Source organism: Mesoplodon mirus (assembly GCF_964341445.2).
Source record: "Mesoplodon mirus genome assembly, chromosome: 6".
In the NCBI taxonomy this organism is placed as follows: domain Eukaryota; kingdom Metazoa; phylum Chordata; class Mammalia; order Artiodactyla; family Ziphiidae; genus Mesoplodon; species Mesoplodon mirus.
In genome coordinates, this window is record NC_138982.1 from 95,813,569 (window position 1) to 95,836,395 (window position 22,827).

A 22,827-nucleotide genomic window follows, 5' to 3' on the forward strand; every position below is an offset into this window, starting at 1 on the left:
TTGACATATGCATTCATTTAGAATGAATCTCTAGTGCCTATAGCAATGAAATAATGAAATAATGAAATAATAGGTATTTGTATATTCCTTTAATTAGTGGCAGACTATTTGCATAGAACTTACTTAAAATGGTCAGAAAAATCAGAAAAAAAATATTTTAAAACTCTGCTTTAAATCATTTTTTATGATTTAACAGAATAGTGATTTAATAGAATAGTGAAAATTTACTAGGCCAGGATTTGGGGGAGGTTGGAGACCTAGTAAATTACTCAGGTTATAGGAGCTACTGCTTTTCTGGGCTTTTACCAGTTCAGTAGGAATCAGCTGTATTACTAACAAATTAATAGAATTGGAGATACTGACCAACACTTTTGAAAGCTTCATGCAGCTACAAGCATCAGGTATTGAAATCTAGGGGCTTATACATTATGGGTGAGCTCAATTAAAAATCTCTACATTGGATTAGGACCCATCAAAGGTATACCATGGGAAGACTAATTATTTGCATAGAACTTACTTAAAATGGACAGAAAAAAATCTTCCCACACCAAAGACCCTCACAAACACTATTTCAATTTGGTGGTTCCTCAACAAGTTAAACACAGAACTTCCATATGACCCAGCAGTTTCACTCTTGGATATATACTCACAAGAATTGAGAACAGGTATTCAAACAGATATTTGTACACAGATATTGATAGCAGCACTAATCACAATAGCCAAAATGTGGAAACAATCCAAACATCCATCATCAAATGGATATATAAACAAAATGTAGTATTATCTATACAATGAAATATTATTCAGCCCCCAAAAGGAATGAAGTCTGATACATACTTAAGTATGGATGAACCTCAAAAACATTATTCTAAGTGAAGGAAACCAGATACAGCATGTCACATACTATATGATTCCATTTATATAAAATACCAAAAATAGTTAAATCCATAGAGACAGAAAGCAGATTAGTGGTTGTCAGGGCTGGTGGTAAAGAGAGGTGGGGAGTGAGTGTTTAATGGGTATGGGGTCTTCTTTTGGGGTGATGAAATGTTTTAGAATGAGATAGAGTAATGATTGCACAACATTGTGAATGCACTAATGTTACTGAACTCTAAATTTTAACATGGTTAATTTTATTTTGTGTAAATTTTATCTCATTAAAAAAAAAGCAAAAACAGTAGGTAAAATTAATATGTGACTACCATATAACCCAGAAATTGTATTCCTAAGCTATTAACTCCAGAGAAAGGAAAATATTATGTTCACACAATATCCTATACCCAAATATTCATATCAGCTGAAACTACCCAATGTCGTTCAATGGGTGACTGGTTAAACAAGCTGTGGTATATCTATACCATGGGATACTACTCAACAATATAAGGGAATAGTCATTGATAGAAGCAGTAGCCCAAATGAACCTCCAGAGAATTATGCTGATTGAAAAACACTGACTACATAATTTATGATTCCATTTATATAACATTTTATATGATTCCATTTACATAACAGATTAGTGGTATCCAGAGTTCAGGGATGGGGAGTAGGGGTTAGGAGGGATGTGGGGTGAGTATAAAAGGATAACATATTATTTTATTGATGAAATTGTTTTGTCTTTATTGTATCAATGTCAATATCTTTATTGTGATATTGTATAGTTTCATAAAATGTTACCATTGTGGTAAACTCATAAAGGGTATGTGGGAATCACTTTGTATTATTTCTTACAACTCCATGTAACTTTACAATTATTTTGAAATAATAAGCTTAATTTAAAAAGATTCACACAAACTCTTGTCATGAATATGAAAAGGAACACTTCCCAATCGATTTTATGAGTCCAGGTTAACTTCAAAAGTAAAACTCAAAGAGGCTATCGCAAGAAAGGATAGTTATAGCTCATCATTCATGAATATACTTGAAAAATACTTAACAAAATAGCAAAATAATCTCAGAAATATATTTAAATAGTTATATCTTATTACCAAATTGGTTATAAAAATTAACCAGGAGAGCAAAACTGATTTAACATTTAAAAAAATCAGTCATACAATCGAACACAGTGGCAGAATAAAGAAATAAAGGAAATAACCCATATAATAATTTCAATAAATGTGGGGAAATTATTTAATAAAGTTCAACATCTATGCATAGTTAAAAAAAACTCAAGTTACATATATGGCTTCTAAATATAACAGGAACTCTTTAATCCAAAGAATTCAGCAAACATCATAGTTGAGAGTGATGTTTTAAAACTGTTCTTTTGGAAATGTAGAAATAAACAAGAATTACTGTGTTTATCAATTTTATTCAATAATGTACTATATTTTCTAGTTAATTAAATAATATTAAGTACATAAAATATAAGCATAAGGAAGGAATAAATAATATTACAGCCATAATTTCATAAAATTCTGTATTTAAAGTTTAAAATGCACAGGTACATTAATAGAATTAATAAATCCTTGCTTTTGGGAGACTCAGAGTTATTCCAAGGTTTATTATAAGGTAGCTATCAATGGCAATCCAGGCTGCTTTTTCAGTCATTTACCATAAGAAAGGAAGTTTCATGATAAGAAAAAAGTCTTTCAAAAGACTCTAGCAAACTTTCTCTTCTTAAAGTTTCCTAAATTGTGTAACATAGCTTGCATGTATACAAAAGGGGACAAAACAAAAACTGTACAGTTCAATTATTTACCTCAAAGTGAACTTCTGTGTATCAAATACTTAGGTCAAGAAATAAAACACTTTGACATTTTGCCTCCTCTTAAATATTATTGAGATTCTCAAAGAGCTTTTTCTTAATGTGGGTATATCTATTAATATTCTCCATATTGAAATAATAAAGCAATAAAACATTAAATATTTAATTATTAACTAGGTTAATAATAATATAAAACCCATTATATTTTGACAAAAGTTGATATCTCTTATAAAAATGAAAAATGACTACATTTCCAAAACAATAAAAAGCTACTGAGGTAAGTAACAGAGATTTACACTTATGTATATATCTTTAATTGCTGGCTGAGTAGAAGATAATTTTAATTTGCTCTTTTGATTGAAATATGTGAAAAAAGTGGGGCTCCCACAAATACATACTTAAAAAAGGGAAAGTATTTTAATAGTCTTTTTAGATAATAGTGGATATCCTTTTATGATACGAAACAAAATTCAACATGTGGTAATTTCTTCCAAGTAAATTGCAATGTGGAATATGCAAGCTTATTACTAAACTTTAGTACTATCTTATATTAAAATCTATTTGTGTAGTTTGCACTTTGAAGGAACATTTTAGCCATAAATGATTCGGAACATCATGGACTCGTCATTTGGAAAATATTTGTTCACTGATTATGTCGTTCCAAATGTTATCACTCTCCACTTAAAAATTTCAAAAGAAAGTTATATCTTTGTTAATGTCACCACTGATCTAATTAGAAAAGTCTTTAAGAATCAGGAAATTGCCAAGCTCATGGTGACAGGTACAAGTTTTCCAAAATTTTAATTTTCTCTTAAAATCTTAAATTTTATAATTTAATATAAATACTGTAATTTGTTTTCCTTGAAGTGGAATGCTCATTTTGTTCATTTCTAAGAAAATGTCTGCCAAATGCTGCAGTCTTTTTTATTTATTTATTTATTTTTTTAATCATAACCAACCAGGGAACTCTCCTGTGAGTGAAATGATTGAACTTCCTAGTTTACTAAAATTAGTCTTATAACCTCTGATATAGTCTCTGCCCCTCTCTCCCTCCTTCCCTCCGACACTTAGCAGATCTATTTCTACTGACCCATTCCTCACCTTTTCCTTAATACAGCAGATTTGGTTGGAAATATCAACAATAGTACAACATCAAAACATGCTGGATCCACAGCATTTCAAATTGGAAAGAATATTTCCATGTGAAAGGAAGCAAGTCGATTCACTGACTCGTATCTGCCAGGGCCCTCACTTTGGTCTCTGATTTTTTTTGGGGGAGGGGGGATATAGTTGCTTTACAATGTTGTGTTAGTTTCTACTGTACAGCAAAGTGAATCAGCTACATGTATACGCATATCCCCTCTTTTTTGGATTTCCTTCCCATTTAGGTCACCACAGAGTCCCACTGACATTACCTGTTAGTTTATGCTGGGCTTCATCGACCTGTGAACTCTGGTCAAGCCCTGAAGAAATGAATTCTTCTCTTGACCCCCCCTTAACCTAGCTGAGTTGTATCAACCTCTTACTTTCTGCCAGTAATTCTCAAGTTTTAGCGAGCTTCCAGAAACACCCAGACGGCTTGTTAAAACACAGATTACTAGTCCCCATCCCCAGGTTTGCTGATTGGGAAGGTCCGTGGTAGGGCTTGAGTATTTGCATCTTTAACAAGCTCCCAGGTGATGCTTATGCTGCTGGTCTGAAGACCACACATTAGGAACCACTGCTACAGCTGAAGCACTCAGAAAGGAAACATGGAAAAAGCAGGAAGAACAAATATTCCCCCAAATGACAGTTCTCTGACCCTGCTACGGATAAGCACCCTGTGAAGTCCCCCCATCCTCCATGCACCCACAGCCTCTCTGAGAGAAGTCTTGTAACCCATTGGTTCTCAGCCCTAGCTTTGTATTAAACTCACTTGGGGGAAGTTATTAAGAAGTGCTCAGATACCACTCCCCAGATAGTCATGACGTCAATCCGGCCTGTTGAGGTGATAGCATTTTTTTTAAAGCACCCCACTTCCACCAAGTGATTTTATGTGCAGCCAGGATGCAGACCCAAAAAGGGAGGCCTGAGTTTACAGGCAGGCGTCCAGCAACCAGCCCTCCCATTCCTTTATCCTGGATGCACTTTCATGGTCTCCTCCCATTACAATGGCCCAAAGATTCAAGGTTTCCCCAAGCTGAGGTTCTTTTCACTTATTTCTTTATTCTCTACCTAGAGGTGCTTCTTTCCTAAAGGATGACACGATGAATGACTTCAAAAGGAGACTCTGCCCCTCTGCTCAGTGCAAAGCTCATCTGAGAAGGTGTAAGCACATATCAGGTCAAAAGTTTAGCCACAGCAGAAGAAAACCAATGCATCACCAAGGTAGTAATTAGTAAAAGCTTATTGTGCGTGCACCAAAGAGACAGTTCAAGAACCAGGAGCCCTCAAACCAAATATGGAAGGAGGCTCAGGGGTGTATTGAGATAAAGCAGCTTATATAGTGAGGAGGCTGTGACGGTTTATCCTTCACAGAAGTTGGTTATAATATTAGAGTTTTCTTAAATGATAAGGATTGGTTAGTGGTTACCTCGTATCAGTTTTGGGAAACAGTTTAAGTTTTGGCTTATGGTTTCCAGACACATAAGCAAGAAAGGACCCAGGTCATGCTAATCTGGCAAAATAAGCTGCATTAGGCTTGTTTGTGTGACTAAATTGGTTTTTGCTGCTGCAGTCTTAATAACCACAGTTTGCCTCCCATTTTGTTGCAAGGACTACTTTCTTAAAAAAATATATTTTTAAATGATATATTTAATTTTATTTAATTGAATGAATATTACTAGCTTATCTTAAGTAAAGTTGGAATTTTATCTTCTCTGTAAGTGACTGCTGTTACCATTTAGAGCCATTGCATAACTTATACAATCACTTTCACCCACTATTGCTTTTGCACCATTAGTGCAGTGTCAAAGAAGTGAAAATGGCAAGTAACACCTAAGTGTTATTATGAAAATAGTTTTAATCTCCATGATCCATAGACCAACCAGATGTTGTGAGAAACAGTTTATAGTGCAGAAAGAAATAAAGCAAGAAATACTTTCACAGTAAGAAATGTCTTATCGGCCTTCATGTACATTTCAATTTGGATATATAATATGTTTCTTAGTGTTCATTCCATTGATATTTTGTTAGAAAGAAAATGGTCTATAAATTATGTGACTTCTTTTTTTAGGCAAATTCAATCAAATGTTTATTTCTTAGAGAACTGGAGTCTAGGAGCTTCAACCTTTTCATTGTTAAATATTTAACATTTCCAGAGTACAAAGAACAGTAGTGAGGAAATAAAAGAGAGGAAGAAACTTGAATGCTAAAAGCGATATTCAACAATTATGCAGTTACACTACTTACAACAAAAAAACCCCGTAACTGCTAAATAACATATTCTTATACCTTTGAATGCTTATTTTTCACGCATATATAGTTCTACCGGAAATAAAGAGTAATATAATCATTATGAGTATGTGAATATGATACTAATGTTTAGAACCTTTAGTTCCCTTTCTTCAACCAAAAAGTACTCCTCCTTTAAATACATATTTTTTTGTCATTGAAGTGTTTACTATGAATGAGTGTTAAACATAGGTGACCCTAGGAAATGGATAGGCATAAAAGATTGAAGTGTACATGACAATGTTCATTCTAACAGCTTGGTTTTATTCACAGAGATATAATGGAACAACTGACTATAAAGATAGGAATTTCAGAGTTATTGAAAGACCTTGAGGACTGGTGGTATGAAATACTCATTTGTTAATGAAATGGAGAGTCTCAAAATGGTTGATAAAGAGATGCTCAGGGCTTCCCTGGTGGCGCAGTGGTTGAGAGTCCGCCTGACAATGCAGGGCACATGGGTTCGTGCCCTGGTCCGGGAGGATCCCACATGCCGCGGAGCGGCTGGGCCCGTGAGCCATGGCCGCTGAGCCTGCGTGTCTGGAGCCTGTGCTCCACAATGGGAGAGGCCACAACAGTGAGAGGCCCGCGTACCGCAAAAAAAAAAAAAAAGAGATGCTCAAATTAGTAAAATGTCCATGGAGTCTATATGAAGAAAGAAATGAATGAAGGAAAAAGTCCAGTACCCATTAAACCAATTTCCATTCAAAATACTAGAGAACAGCAACAACATCACCAAAAGAGTTATTTGTAGGTTATGAAGCATTTGCTTTCAATAAGGAAACACCATAATGGACTGAGGATGGAGTCATGATTAGATTAGCTATAGGAATTATGTGTGTTATTTTTAACAGTTGTTAGGTGAATTATGTTGAAAGTGGTTAAATTAAGTGCATGGTAACCTAAGTTTATCATTAAAGTAAAATAATTATCAATTGATTATATTATTTCAACCTAAAAAATATTCCTTTTCTAAAATATAAATATATTTTTTGTGCAATATTATGCTAGTTTCAAGTGTACTACATAATAATTTGACATTTGCATACATTATGAAATGATTACCATGATAGGTCCAGTAACCATCTTTCCTCATACAAAGTTATTACAATACTATTGACCATATTGCTTATGCTATATATTCATCTCCAACTTATTTATTATAAAATTGGATATTTGCACCTCTTAATCCCCTACACCTATTTTACCCAGTCCCCTATCCCCTTCCCTGCTGGCAACCACCAATTGTTCTCTGTATCTATGAGTCTTTCTTTTGTTTAGTTTATTGATTTGTTTCATTTTTCAGGTTTCACATATAAGTGAAATCATGTAGTATTTGTCTTTCTCTGTCTGACTTATTTCACTTAGAATAATATCCTCTAGATCTATCCATGTTATTGCAAATGTCAATATTTCTTTTTTTATGGTTGAGTAATATTTATACATATGTCACATTTTCTTTATCCATTCATCTATCAATGGATATTTGGTTGCTTCCATGTCTTAGCTATTGTAAACAATGCCGCAGTGAACATTGAAGTACATCCATTTTTTTGAATTAGTGTTTTATTTTTTTTCTCTTTGGGTCACAGCAACTTTATTTTTAATTTTTGAGGAACCTTCATAATGTTTGCCATTGTGGCTGCAACAATCTATAATCCCACCAAGAGTGTATGAGGGTTCCCTTTTCTCCATATCCTCAACAGCACTTGTTACTTGTTGTCTTTTGATGATAGCCATTCTGCCAGGTGTGAGGTGGTATCACACTGTAGTTTGGATTTGCCTTTCACTGATGATTAGTGATGTTGAGCATCTTTTCATGTGTCTGTTGGTCATCTGTTTGTCTTTGGAAAAATGTCCATTCAGGTCCTCTGTTCATTTTACAAATCTGGATGTTTGTTTTGATGTTGAGTTGTAGGAGTTCTTTGTATATTTTGACTATTAACCTCTTATTGAACATATCATTTGCAAATACCTTCTCCTATCCAGAAGACTGCCTTTTCATTTTGTTGATAGTTTCCTTCACAGTGCAAAGGCTTTTAGTTTGATTTAATACCATTTGTTATTTTTGCTTTTGTTACCCTGGACTGAAGTGACATATCTGAAATACATTGCTAATTCTAATGTCAAAGAATGTCCTGTCTATATTTTCTTCTAGGAGTTTTATGGTTTATTCTCTTACATTTAAGTTTTTAATCCATTTCAGTTTATTTTTGTATATTGTATGAGAAAGTCATCCAGTTTTATTCTTTTGCATGTACTATCTAGTTTTCCCAACACCATTATTGAAGAGGCTTTTTCCGCGTTGTACATTCTTGCCTTAATTAACCATATAAGTTTGGGGTTTATTTCCTATCTATTCTGTTCCATTGATCTATGTATCTATTTTTGTGCCAGTACTATACTGTTTTGATTACTGTAGCTTTGTAGTAGTTTGAAATCAAGGAGCTTATATCTCCAGCTTTTTCTTCTCTCTCAAGATTGTTTTGGCTATTCAGAGTCTTTTGTGTTTTCATACAAATTTTAGAATTATTTGTTCTAGTTCCATGAAAAATGCCATTGGTATTTTGATAAGGATTAAATTTAATCTGTAGATTATCTTGAGGAGTATGGTCATTTTAACAATATTAATTCTTCCAATCCATGTGTATGATATATCTTTTCTATTTGTGTTGTCTTAAATTTCTTTCATCAGTGTCATATAGTTTTCTAAGTACAAGTCTTTTACCTCTTTGGTCATATTTATTTCTAGGTATTTTATTCTCTTTGATGCAATTGTAAATAGAACTGTTTTCTAAAATTCCCTTTCTGATAGTTTGCTGTTGGTGTATAGAAAAGCAACAGATTTCCACATATCAATTTTGTATACTGCATATATGGTTCTCCAGTTTTGTTTTGTTTTGGTTTTCTTTCCTGTTCTTTCATTTTCTTAAAGGAACATGAATCTCCAAGGAGTAGAAACCTTATTATGTTACTTTTTGTATATTTGCTGTGCTTAGGTATGTGGTGTTCACAAACTCTGATTAACTCTTTCCCATGACAGGATTTCATTTCATGATCGAATAAAATAAAACAATGCAAAAGAAGCCCAGACATGCCACTTGTATTATATAAGTATTTTTGGTCACATAGAAATGTATGAAAGCAAAGAATAAATTGATAAAATCTTAATCTAATAAGAGAAGCTAGTACCAATATTAGTTTTCAAATTTTTGATTTTAAAAAATGTTTTTTGGTTGGAATTCACACATAAAACCAAAATTGAACTAACACTGAGTAAGTCTGAATATCAATTAAATATTTAATACCTTATTTCACTTGTTTTGATTTGATCTCATTTTGATGTCTGCTTTCTGAGCCATAATCCTTTCTGATCATGTCAAGTGAGAAAGAAAATACAATTTTTTTCAAGCAAGATTTTTTTTTAAAGTAAAAACCCTACATATGTAGTATTAATAACATATCCCATTAACTTTGGGGTTCTTTTAGTGAGAGTGATCCTAGATATTATTTTGCCTCTTCAAAATAGTGTTGACTAAAGTAGCCTAGGGAACCACTCCTTAATTGCTTCTGTACAATGCAGATGCTGTTTCATTTATTGCAGCAGTACATACAGACTTATCATAACTATTTGGCAGGGTGCCATATCATAGCTACCTAACTTGTTCTTTGTCTTTCTTCCCATTGTAATTTTCCACCTTCTTATATAACAGAAATTTGGGGAGCTCTATGGACAAAATCAAATGTACTTTTTATGCTCAATATCTGTGAGTTTCAAAAATATTGAGTTTCTTCTGCTGCTTATTACCCATTAAGTTTGAATAAGCCTGGGAAGCCTGTAAACACAAGTGATTGTCTCAGTATGTGTCAAGATAATGATGTATCACAAATATAAACTATCTATAATGGACGTCAGAGATCTGTTATGAACAGAAGTAATTAAATACCAACAGAACACATTTTATATGTATTTACAATACTGGTATGTGAGAGTACTAATATGCAAAAATATACTGCTGGCTAATTTTAAACTATGTGGAAGGTTTAGAAGGTGTCCCTCCTGAATTTTAAACATGGAGGAAAATCTTGACTCTTCCTATGCCCTCAGAAAGATTAATGTTTTTGGTAATTTGAGTATGCTTTTTGTGGGGAGAAATAATCCATCTAGTCTTAAGATGTGACAACAATCAATACTGAAATAGGATCTCTGCTAAGTGTAGACAGTACACTGATCCTAGAATTTCTTATGACATATTTTCAGTGAATAAAATGTAAAGTTTTGCCCCCCAAAACTAATTGTATAAAAATTATTTTGTACCTACATTATGGATTTTTGTGTGTTCAAAATGGCAATGGTCACGGGAGAATGACTGCAATAATTTAGAGGAAAGGATAAATGAGGGTTTCTTTACATATTAATCTTATATGTGACTCATGAGAGCACCTGCCAACATAGCCACAGCGATGATCTAGAAATTTTGACCTATTGGTCAGGTGAGCAGGTTTGAGTTCAGAACAAAACAGGTTTGGAAAAAAAAAATAAGAGACAGAATGCCATTTTAAAAATGAGTACATTGAACTAGGGTTGATTATGCTGTGAGTCAAAAATAAATCTTTATTATGTAAAGTCATTGAAAAAATGGGTAGATTAAGAATAAAAGGAAGAAAAAATATTTTAGAAAGTGAAGATCTGGATCAGGGATACTAAGGGATGATGAAGTGCAAATGAAAAAGAAAAAGAAAGAAAGAAAGAAGAAAGAAAGAAAGGAAGGAAGAAAGAAAGAAAGAAAGAAAGAAAGAAAGAAAGAAAGAAAGAAAGAAAGAAAGAAAGAAAGGAACTAGTCAGAGCACTCTTGCAGGTCTAGCCAAAAGGGTAGACCTGAAACTGAAATAGGAAAAAGGATGTAAGGAGGGCTAAATTCTATTTAACATCTCCTAGTTTCTAGGTGTTATGCTAGAAAGTTTTATATTATTTTAATTGCAAAAATACACTATGAGGTATGTGTTATTATCTATTTTAATGATAATTAAATTGTGGCTCAGAGACTTTAAATAATTGCAACAACAAAAAAAAAATCAGGGAAGTTGAGATTCAAAAGCTTATACTTACCCCATTAAAACAAGTCTAGTAAAGAAAGTAAGAAAAATAAGGAAATGTTTCAAAGAGCAGGAAGTGAAGGAGGAAAACCTGGACTAAAGCTATAATTAACATAATATTGGTTCTAGCCAGCATTGCATAAAGTGAAATGAACAGTTGTATCCTTTGAACTTGTAATTCAGGCTTTATCATACTGACTTGACACCACGCTGCAGAGTTTACTTTCTTAAATACTATACCTAAAAATGGTTGTGATTTCTAAAAGATGATGAGAATTTGTTCTGAGTTGCAACCTTTAGCAGGCTTCTAGGGAAGAGACATAGTCTTAACTCAAGCTGGCTAAAAATGTTGGGCTTCTTTGGCTGCTCTGAAAGTTGCATTAAAAAAATTGTGATATTGATCACAAGTGGAAAAAAACTTGATTTAAAGATTAATAAGGAAATAAATATCTATATATGGCTTAAATTTTTTAAATTACCAATGCCTTTAATTACTTCTACTGCACTTCCTACCCATCTCCCTGTCCCCAGGTTAAATTTTCCCATTTTTCCCCAGATGTAGCTGCTATTCTGAATCCTTTGCTCATCATTTCCTTGCTTTACTTTATATGTATAACGTATTTACGCATTCCTGGACAACATAGTGTTTAATTATTTTTCGTCTTTCTGAAGCTTGTACACGCTGGGTTATATTGCATGTATTCTTCTTCAGTTGGCTTATGTTGTTTAATATCATGTGGTTGAGATCCATTCATATTGATGTACATGGCTGTATTTCATTTTTTTCCCCTCTGCTTTCAGGTGGTAAATGGTACATAAATATCAAATGTAACCATTCTCTTTTTTATGGAAACTTGGGCTGTTTCTATTCTTCTTGTTGTATTTATTATTTAGCTTAGTTTTTGTGGGTTTTATTTTTTTAGTGTTTTCTGTAGGTTTTGGTTAACTTGTTTGTTTTTGTAGTTATTATTACTAACAGTAGAGTCATGATTATTTCTGTGGATGTCTTATTGCAATGGTTTAATTCTTGACATGTGCACAGGAAATAATATAAGCATAAATCATAGGTATTGCCCATCCTCATCTTTACTAGGTTATGCTGAATTATTCTCCAACATAGTTGAACCATGTTATATTCTACAAACAGTGTTGTTACTTTTTTTTCTCTATATTTTGCATTTCTTTATCTAACATGGTATGTACACACAAAAAATCTTGTATTCCATTTTACCTTAGAAGTTTAAAAAGTCTCCTTTTGAGATTAGACAAGTTTGAATTAGTCTTCTTTCATTTATTCATATATAATATAGAGCACATATGTATGTTGATATCTACTGATCATGGATATTTGAGAGACTACTTGGGGCTTTGAAATATTATTTTTAGAATCCGGAAGTTGTGAGAGCCCTTTTTATGATTAGGGTTTCAAAATGCATACTTTCTTATATCATTTGAATTTAAATGACTTCATGTTAACATTTCTGAAAACAAACACCTTCAAATTTGATGTGAGCCTCACATTTCCAGGCCAGTTTCTTCTTAAATATTTTAGTAATTGTATTACTCAACTTCTTAAAATATTTCCATTGATTTGGAGAGAAGTGGTAAAAATGTTAAAATGTGGGAAAAGTCTACTAATTGTATCACCATATTTCTTTAAACATTGTTTTAACATTCTTTAAACATTCACCTATTGAGGAAACATTTTAGTTGTTTCCAGTTTTATAAATAAAACTTCTATGAACAACCATGTACAGATTTGTATGGACACAGTTTTTCATTTCTCTTAGATAAATGTGCAGGCTGAATGGTAAGTTTATGCTTATTTTTTAAGAAACTGGCAAACTATTATTCAGAGTAGCTATACCATTTTATATGCTCACTTGAAATATATGAGAGACTCAGGTTCTCTCCGTCTTTGCTAGCTCCTCATGTTATGTATTTTTATTGAAGTATAGTTGATTTACAATATCACATTAGTTTCAGGTGTACAATATAGTGATTCAATGTTTTTGTAGATTATAGTCCGTTTAAAGTAAAATAATGGCTACATTTCCCTGTGCTGTACAATATATTCTTGTTTCTTATTTATTTTATACATAGTAGTTTGTGTCTCTTAATCCCATACCCTATATCACCCATCCCCCTTCCTCTCCCCACTGGTAATCACTAGTTTGTTCTCTATATCTGTGAATCTGTTTCTGTTTTGTTATATAAGGTTTTTTTTGTTTTATTTATTAGATTCTACATATAAGTGATAGCATAGACTGTCTTTCTCTGTCTGACTTTTTCAGTAAGCATAATACTCTCTAGGTCATTCCACTTTGTTTCAAATGGCAGAATATCATTCTTTTTTTATGACTGAGTAATATTTCACTGTGTATATCTACATAGATACACATATATAGTATGTATGTATATGTGTGTGTGTGTGTATATATATATGGCCTATAATATATCGGCCTGTAATTTTCTTTTTTTGTAGTGTCTTTTTCTGGTTTTGGTATCTTAGTAATGGTGTTTATAGAATGGATTTGGGAGTGTTGCAACCTCTTCAATTTTTGGAATATTTTGAGAAGGGTAGGTATTGGTTCTTCTTTATATGTTTTGTGCAATTAGCCTGTGAAGCCATCCAGTCCTGGACTTTTGTTTTCTGGGAGTTTTTTATTACAAATTCAACTTCCCTACTACTCATTGGTCTGTTCAGATTCTCTCTTTCTTCCTGATTCAGTTTTGGAAGGTTGTATGTTTCTAGAAATTTGTCCATTTATTCTAGGTTGTCCAATTTGTTAGCATAAAGCTCTTCATAGTATTCTATTATGAATTTTTTGTATCTCTGTGGTTATCAGTTTTTATTTCTCCTCATTCAATTCTTATTTTGTTTATTTGGTTCCTCTCTCTTTTCTTCTTGATGAGCCTGGCTAAAGGTTTATCTATTTTGTTTATCTTTAAAAAAAACCAGCTCTTGGTTTCATTGATCTTTTCTATTGCTTTTTTGGTCTCTCTTTTGTTTTTCTCCACTCTTATCTTTATTATGTTCTTCCCTCCACTGACTTTGGACTTTGTTTGCTTTTATATAGCTCGTTTATTCAAGATTTTTCTTGTTTTTTTGTGGTAATCCTGTATCACTATAAACTTTCCTCTTAGAACTGCTTTTGCTGTATCCCATAGTTTTTGGAAAGTTGTGTTTCTATTTTCATTTCTTTCAAGTTATTTTGTGACTGCCTCTTTGATTTATTCATTGACCCATTGGTTGTTTGGTAGCATGTTGTTTTGTCTCCAAGGGTTTCTGATTTTCCCATTTCTCTTCTTCTAATTGATTTCTAAATAGTTTCATACCATAGTACTTGGAAAAAATGCTTGATATAATATCTATCCTCTTAAATTTGTTGAGACTTGTTTTCTGTCCTAGCAGGTGATCTATCCTGGAGAATATTCCATGTGCACTTGAAAAAAACGTGTATTCTTTTGTTTTTGTCTTTATTTCTTTCAGCTGTTCCAAAAGATATGTAACAGTGTGATACATCACATTAACAAATTGAAGAATAAAAACCATATGATCATTTCAACAGATGCAGAAAAAGTTCTGGTAAAATTTAACATCCACTTATAATAAAAACCCTCAAGAAAGTGGACATAGAGGGAACCTATCTCAACATAATAAAGGCCATATATGACAAACACACAGATAATATCATACTCAAGGACAACCTACAGAATAGAAGAAAATATTTGCAAAGGATGCAGCCAACAAGGGATTAATCTCCAAAATATACAAATAGCTCATGCAGCTCAACATCAAAAAAAAAAAAACAACCCAAAAAACAACCCAATGAAAAAATGGGCAGAAGACCTAAACAGACATTTCTCCAAGGAAGATATACAGATGGCAAACAGGCACATGAAAAGATGCTCAACATCACTAATTAGTAGAGAAAGGCAAATCAAAACTACAGTGAGGTGCCACCTCACACCAGTCAGAATGGCCATCATCAAAAAGTCTACAAACAATAAATGTTGGAGAGGGTGTGGAGAAAAGGGATCCTCCTACACTGTTGGTGGGAATGTAAATTGGTACAGCCACTATGGAGAACAGTATGGAGGTTCCTCAAAAAGCTAAAAGTAGAGCTACCCTATGATCCTACAATCCCACTCCTGGGCATATGTCCTGAGAAAGCCATAATTCAAAAATATACATGCACCCCAATGTTCATTGCAGCACTATTTATAATAGCCAATACATGGAAGCAACCTAAATGTCCATCAACAAATGAATGTATAAAGAAGTGGTATATATATATATATATACACATACATACATACAATGAAATATTACTCAGCCATAAAAAAGAATAAAATAGTGTCATTTGCAGCAACATGAAAGGACATAGAGATTATCATACTAAGTGAAGTAAGAGAAAGACAAATATCATATGATATCACTTATATGTTAAATCTAAATAAATGAAACAAAAAATGTATAATAACAACTTGTAATGATCATCTTTGTATTTTCAGTCTAATGTCTAGTGATGTTGAAAATCTCTTAACAGACTTATTTTTCTTTACTTGCAATCTATATATCCTCTTTGGTTAAACATCTCTTCATGTGTTTTTTCCCAAGTTCTAATTGGATCTTTTCTTTTTCACTACTGAATTTTGAGGGTTCTTTTTATATTCCCAGTATAAGTCTTTGTAAGGACTCATGAGTCATAAATACATGCTTTGGGGCTTCCCTGGTGGTGCAGTGGTTGAGAATCTGCCTGCCAATGCAGGGGACACGGGTTTGAGCCCTGGTCTGGGAAGATCCCACATGCCGCGGAGCAACTAGGCCTGTGAGCCACAACTACTGAGCCTGCGAGTCTGGAGCCTGTGCTCCACAACAAGAGAGGCCGCGATAGTGAGAGGCCTGTGCACTGCGATGAAGAGTGGCCCCCGCTTGCTGCAACTAGAGAAAGCCTTTGCACAGAAATGAAGACCCAACACAGCCAAAAAAAAAAAAAAAATACATGCTTTGCAAATATTTTCTTCCAACCTATAATGTGTTTTTGTTTGTTTGTTTGTTTTTGTTTTTGTTTTGCGGTATGCGGGCCTCTCACTGTTGTGGCCTCTCCCGTTGCGGAGCACAGGCTCCGGATGCGCAGACTCAGCAGCCATGGCTCACGGGCCCAGCCGCTCCGCGGCATATGGGATCCTCCCGGACCAGGGCACGAACCCGTATCCCCTGCATCGGCAGGCGGACTCTCAACCACTGCGCCACCAGGGAGGCCCTATAATGTGTTTTTGATCATCTGAACAGAGTATTTTGCAAAGCAAAAATCAGGAATTTTGATAAATTACAATTTATTGACTTTTCTTTTATGGATCATGCTTTTAATTGCATGTCTAAGAACTCTTCACTGATTCATAAGTCCTAAAGACTTTCTTCTGTGTTATGTTCTAAAAGTTTTAGAGCATTACAATTTATATTTGAATATATGATCCATTTTAAGTTAATTTTTGTATAATGTATGAGATTTAAGTAAAGCTCATTTCCCTTCTCTCCATGGATAATATCCCATTGCTCAAGTACTATTAATGGAAAATGCTGCTCTTCTTCAATAGACTTACTTTTGCAACTTTGTCATGAGCCAGTTGGCAGTATTTGTATGGGTCTCTTCAGGGTGCTCTATTCTGTTCAAATGTTCTATGTGTCTATGCCTCAAACAATACAACATAATACTGTAGCCACATAGTTACTTTTAGAAACAGGTAGAATGACTGCTTCCATTTAATTCTTCTTTCTAAAACTTGTTTTAGCTATTATAGTTCATTTACGTTCCATATGAATTTTGGAATAATTCTGTCTTTATATACCAAACATTTTGCTGTGATTTTCATATAAATTGTGTTAAACTTGTATACCATGTTGGGAAGAATTAACATCATCTCTAGAATGAGTCTTCGAATCCATAAACATGATGCATCTCTCCATTTATTTAGATCTTCTTTGATTTCTTTAGTGTTTCCCATATGTTCCAAACTACATTAGACAGTGATATGATTTTTGTTTCAACCACCAAACACATTTTTTTTTTTTTTTTTTTTTGCTGTACGTGGGCCTCCCACTGTTGTGGCCTCTCCCATTGTGGAGCACAGGCTCCGGACGTGCAGGCTCAGTGGCCACGGCCCACGGGCCCAGCCGCTCCGCGCCATGTGGGATCCTCCCAGACCGGGGCACGAACCCGCTTCCCCTGCATCAGCAGGCGGACTCTCAACCACTGCGCCACCAGGGAAGCCCCACCAAACACATTTTAAAAATTTTAATAGAAGGAAATCTATTGTATTTAACCATATTTTTGCTCTTATCATTTTTCTTCTTTCCAAGATTCCTCCTCTTATCATTTTTTTTTCTTTTTAGAGAACTTGATAATTTATCTTGGTTTGCCTTCATCTAAGATTGTCTCAATTTTCCCTTCATAATTTAAGAATAATTTAACTGGATATAGGCTTCTGTGTTAACAGTTTTGTTTTGTTTTGTTTTTATCAGCATTTGAAAAACACTGTGCTATTTCTTGCTGGTCTCCATGGCTTTTGATGAGAAATCAGCTCACATTCAAATTGTTTTTCACTATATGTAATGCATTGTTTTTTTCTGGTCATTTTCAAGAGTTTTTTCTTTGTGTTTAGTTTTCAGAATTTTGAGTAGGAGAGGTCTTGATGTGGATATCTTTTAGTTTATGCTATGTGCAGATTTCTCAGTTTTTGAATCTATTGTTTGGGGGTTTTAAGGCCAAATTTGGGAAACTTTAAGCCATTATTTCTTTGAAAAATTTTTCAGTCCCATTCTCTTTCTTATCTCCTTTTGAGACTGCAGTGACATGAATATTAGATCATTTGTAATAGTTGTTCATATTTCTCAGGTTCTGATTTTTCCAATTTATTTTTTTGTTCAGGTAATAGCTATCATTATATGTTCTATATGTTATAAGGTTTTTTTTTTTTTTTTTTTTTTGTTTTGTTTTGTTTTTGCGGTATGCAGGCCTCTCACTGTTGTGGCCTCTCCTGTTGCAGAGCACAGGCTCCGGACATGCAGGCTCAGTGGCCATGGCTCACAGGCCTAGCCACTCTGAGGCATGTGGGATCTTCTTGGACTGGGGCACGAACCCATGTCCCCTGCATCGGCAGGCAGACTCTCAACCACTGTGACACCAGGGAAGCCTGTTAAAAGTTTTAATTGAACTTAACTGCTGATGATAAAGTAAATAAAATATATCATACTCAGAACAAAAAAAAAACAAACATGGTACAATTTAGGAGAAAAATCTAAAATGAAAAATACAAGAGATTTTTAAAACCAGAAAGTAAACAATCATATTTTTGAAAATTAATGAAAGCATATTAACTATAATAATACATGATAATAATTTGAACTAGAATCAATAAAAGACAAGAACAGCAAACTCTCTGGAGCCTATAAGAGAATAACTAAAAGTTAAATAAAGCACAAGAGTTAATTCATGTTAACTCCTCGGTTTGACTGTGACAACAGAGTTAGTAATAGAGTTACCCTCCTGCTCTGAACAATTCTAATTTTGACAAAACATATGAAGTGACTCCTTTCAGATACTAGACAGCAGAATGCACAGTGTTGTGAACCCTGAAAAACAGATGGGGAAAATCAAGAAATGAAAGGAAACTCTAAATAAGGAACAAAATAAAAAATTAAATGACATAAAGTATCTAAAATAAAGAATTTGGGCTTCCCAGGTGGCGCAGTGTTTGAGAGTCCGCCTGCCAATGCAGGGGACACGGGTTTGTGCCCCGGTCCGGGAAGATCCCACATGCCACAGAACGGCTGGGCCCGTGAGCCATGGCCGCTGAGCCTGTGCATCCAGAGCCTGTGCTCCACAACAGGAGAGGCCACAACAGGGAGAGGCCTGCGTACCGCAAAATAAATAAATAAATAAATAAATAAAATAAAATAAAATAAAGAATTTTTTTGATGGAAATAATAGAAGATGACATGGAAGAAGAGAAAATTTGTAAAATAAAGTAAGTAGAAATTGTACAGACTAAAGTATAGTAAGAAAAAAAATAATTTTTAAAAAGATTAAAGTATCTGAGACCTGTGTGGAAACATCGTACTACCGAATCTAGATATGACTGGCATTCCAGGAGAGGAGAGAAAATAAAGGGCAGAATATTTTCTAAAATTGATGAAAGATGTTAAGTGACTGACTGATCCAAGGACTTAATGAATTCCAAACAGAAAAACATAGAGAAAGCCACCACTACATGCAACATAGGTAAGCTGCTGAAATCCAAATGTTAGCAACAAAAAATTTTTTTAAGCAGTCATGAAAAATATACACAATGCATTCAGAAGAAAAAAAAGAAAAAAAGAAAAGCATTTGGCATCCCTCATATCAGATACAATGGAGCCAGAAGACAATGTAACATTTTTAAAGTGATAAAAGAAAATAAATCAAACTAGTATACTATATCTAGCATCTTCTTTAAAACTGAAGGTGAAATAAAGACATTTTAAACATACATAAGCCTAGAAAATTTGTTGTACTACAAAATTACAATAGAAATGTCTTATTTTGAAAGGCAATAATCTCAGACAGAAGCCTAGGTCTGTAGAAAAGACCCATGGAAATAGTAAATATGTGGATAAATACAAATTATTATTAAAATACTATTGAATGCTTAAGGCAAACTTAATAGCAATATATGGTGGGAGTTATAAAATATGTCCAATAGCATGTAGAGGTATAAAGGAATAAATGGAATTAATCAGTTATAAAGTCTTATATTTTTAGTAAAGTGATCTAATATTTATATTAATGTTGACTGTCATAAATTTTAGTGCCCAAATTCTAAAAAAAATGTTCAAGAAAGTATAGCTAAAAAATCCAATAGAGGAGATAATGTAGAATGATTAAAAAGAAAACAAAACTTGATTATCTCAAAACAAAGGGCAAGAAAAAGTAAGAAAAGAATAGATGAGACAGATAGAAATTTCTTTAAATATTGCTTAAATAAATTTAGCTTCTTTTTGAGTAGCATATCTATGAAGTCAGTGGTTCTTAATGCTGATTTTATGTTTTCAACTTAAAATAAAAAAGGAACACAACTATTAATTATCTCCTAAAAGCATTGTGTGTACTGCACTTAGAAAAACAATGCTCTTCAAGTAATAGGGTTCAAATATCAGAGAGCAGGTCTAGTGTTTCAGTTAGCCTTTCTCATTTACTTGTTAACTACAAGTAATATGTCTTTAAGGATAAATGAAATATATAAGTTCACCAGACCTAAATTCCCATTGTTAAGATAGAAACTAACATATTTGGAGGCATCTGAAAAGTATCCTCACTATTTTTAATCAGATGGATTTACTTTCAGTTGAATCATATTCTGTGTTTTCCTTTATCCATGGTTTGATTTCTATGATTCACATATATGTGATTTTGAAATAAAATGGCTTCAAATTTTAAAACATACATATATGATCTAGTATTAGATTTAGTTAATACATATCTTACATTTCCAGATCAAAGCATAGGAAATGTAGAAACTGAATGCATTCTAGTAACATTTTCCAATACAAAACTCAATTTCTCTCCAAGACAAATAAAGGACTCATAGTGGAGGCTTGTAAAAAGTGCTTTCAGAGTATGTATTGGATTTTATTCTTTTCACAACAGTAGAAAGGCTTTCTACTGAGAAAATGTGAAGTTAATAAACCCCATTTTCAATACAACCTGTGAATCTGCAATTCTCTGTTCCTTTAGCCAACCTGCTTTCTAAACGAGGAGAAAATTGACTTTCGAGGCAAAAAAAGCAAGTCCACATTAGACACATCGTAAGCTCAGCCAGACTGAACTAACTAGACTATTTGTATTATTTTCTAAGAAATATGTAAATACACTGCATGTGATATCTTCTCAAAATCCATTTAGAAATTTTTGATCTCTGTTGCTTTTTATTATTCTTCCCCATCAATACTCTACCTTCTCACATACAGGCAAAGCCTACTGACAGCCAATTCTTTACGATTTTGTCTAGGGAGTTCCAGAAATGTTTTAACCCTTATGTTAAGGCATCTATAGAATCACATGTGAAATATTTGTTGAATGACATTTGAATGAACATTTTATTACTTTCAAGTTTACTAATCACCACACATTATCCAAAAGGGGGGGAAAAGCAGACACTGTACTTTTCCTTTTAAAAATTTTCCAAGTACCATTTCTTGTTCCCAAAATAGCAAACTTTCTGAAGCATGCCACTATGTCCCTCCAGGTCTGCATAATTTTTGCTCCACCGATAGTTTATTGCATATAGGGAGGCATATAGGGAGGTAGCTTTTTCTATTGTCAAGCTCTGCTCTACTGCCCTTTCCTCTTTGTTGGAACAGCATATCTATTTGGGGCTGTGCATGATAATCCATGAAATCTCCAATGGCACAGTTTGCTGAACACCCAGTGAGTCAGGTACTGCAGCAGTTACAAAGAAAATTAAGTCTTATTTTGACCTTAAAGATCTTAAGTTTGATGGGAAAACTGAGCTAAAATAAAGTATGTTCTGAAGTATAAAACATAAGATAGCAAATAAAAACTGCGATAGAGAAGAACACCTCATTTACAGGAGATGACAGTATTAACTCTTACCTGGTGAAATTAGGAAAAAGTGTTATTTATCTGTCCTTCTCTTTCTCTCTCTCTTTCCCTCTGCTATGAATTTCTTATAGCATGTAGGAATATGTGAAAATAACATCCAATTTTCAAAGTTTTGCTGAGACTTGGAACCTCTATTTTTTCTGGTCCTATCTTCAGTGGCACATCATTCAAACTTCCATAATAAGGATTGACCAGAGAAAGATGAAGCACATATATCATTTGAAATGTTAAACAGAAATTCCATTTGTTATATTTATTGGAATGGGATTTGTCAACTAGATATGATTTCATTAGAAAAAACACCATGTCTGCAACATACTCTTTACATAGTTACTTCCAATTCATCACATGTTGTCATAGAAGAGGAACTAGTTAGGCATTCAAAAACAGCTATGTTTTCAGATATAACTATAAAGAAATTTGCTTGTCTAATGTTGAGGAGCTATGTTAAACAGATGATTATTTGGTCATTCTTCTACAGTATAGGTTATTCAGCATTTTATCTCTCCCTGAGACATTGCCCTACACACAGGCCAACACAGGCTTGTAAATGTTTGGCTATGTATGTGTATGATGTTTGTGCTTCTCCTCTTAGAGGCACACTTATTATTTCACATAACACTCATATAAGGAACTATGATAGCTATAGCTACCTTAGTATTTACAGTGCACCTGTACCGGTAGGCATAAACGCATTCAGAAAAAGTCTACAAACGTTCATCATAATTGTTATTTAATGACATTAAATCCACCATTGTCCTTTTGGGTTTCTTGATATGAGTGCATATCTTTGTTTAAGAACTTAATTCAAGAGGAAAAAAATTTGAATGGGCTATTCAGGAGATATATATTTCAGTTATATACAATACCCATGAAGTTTGTGACTGTTTTAAATTAATCCTAATTTTATACTGGAATGACACTAGA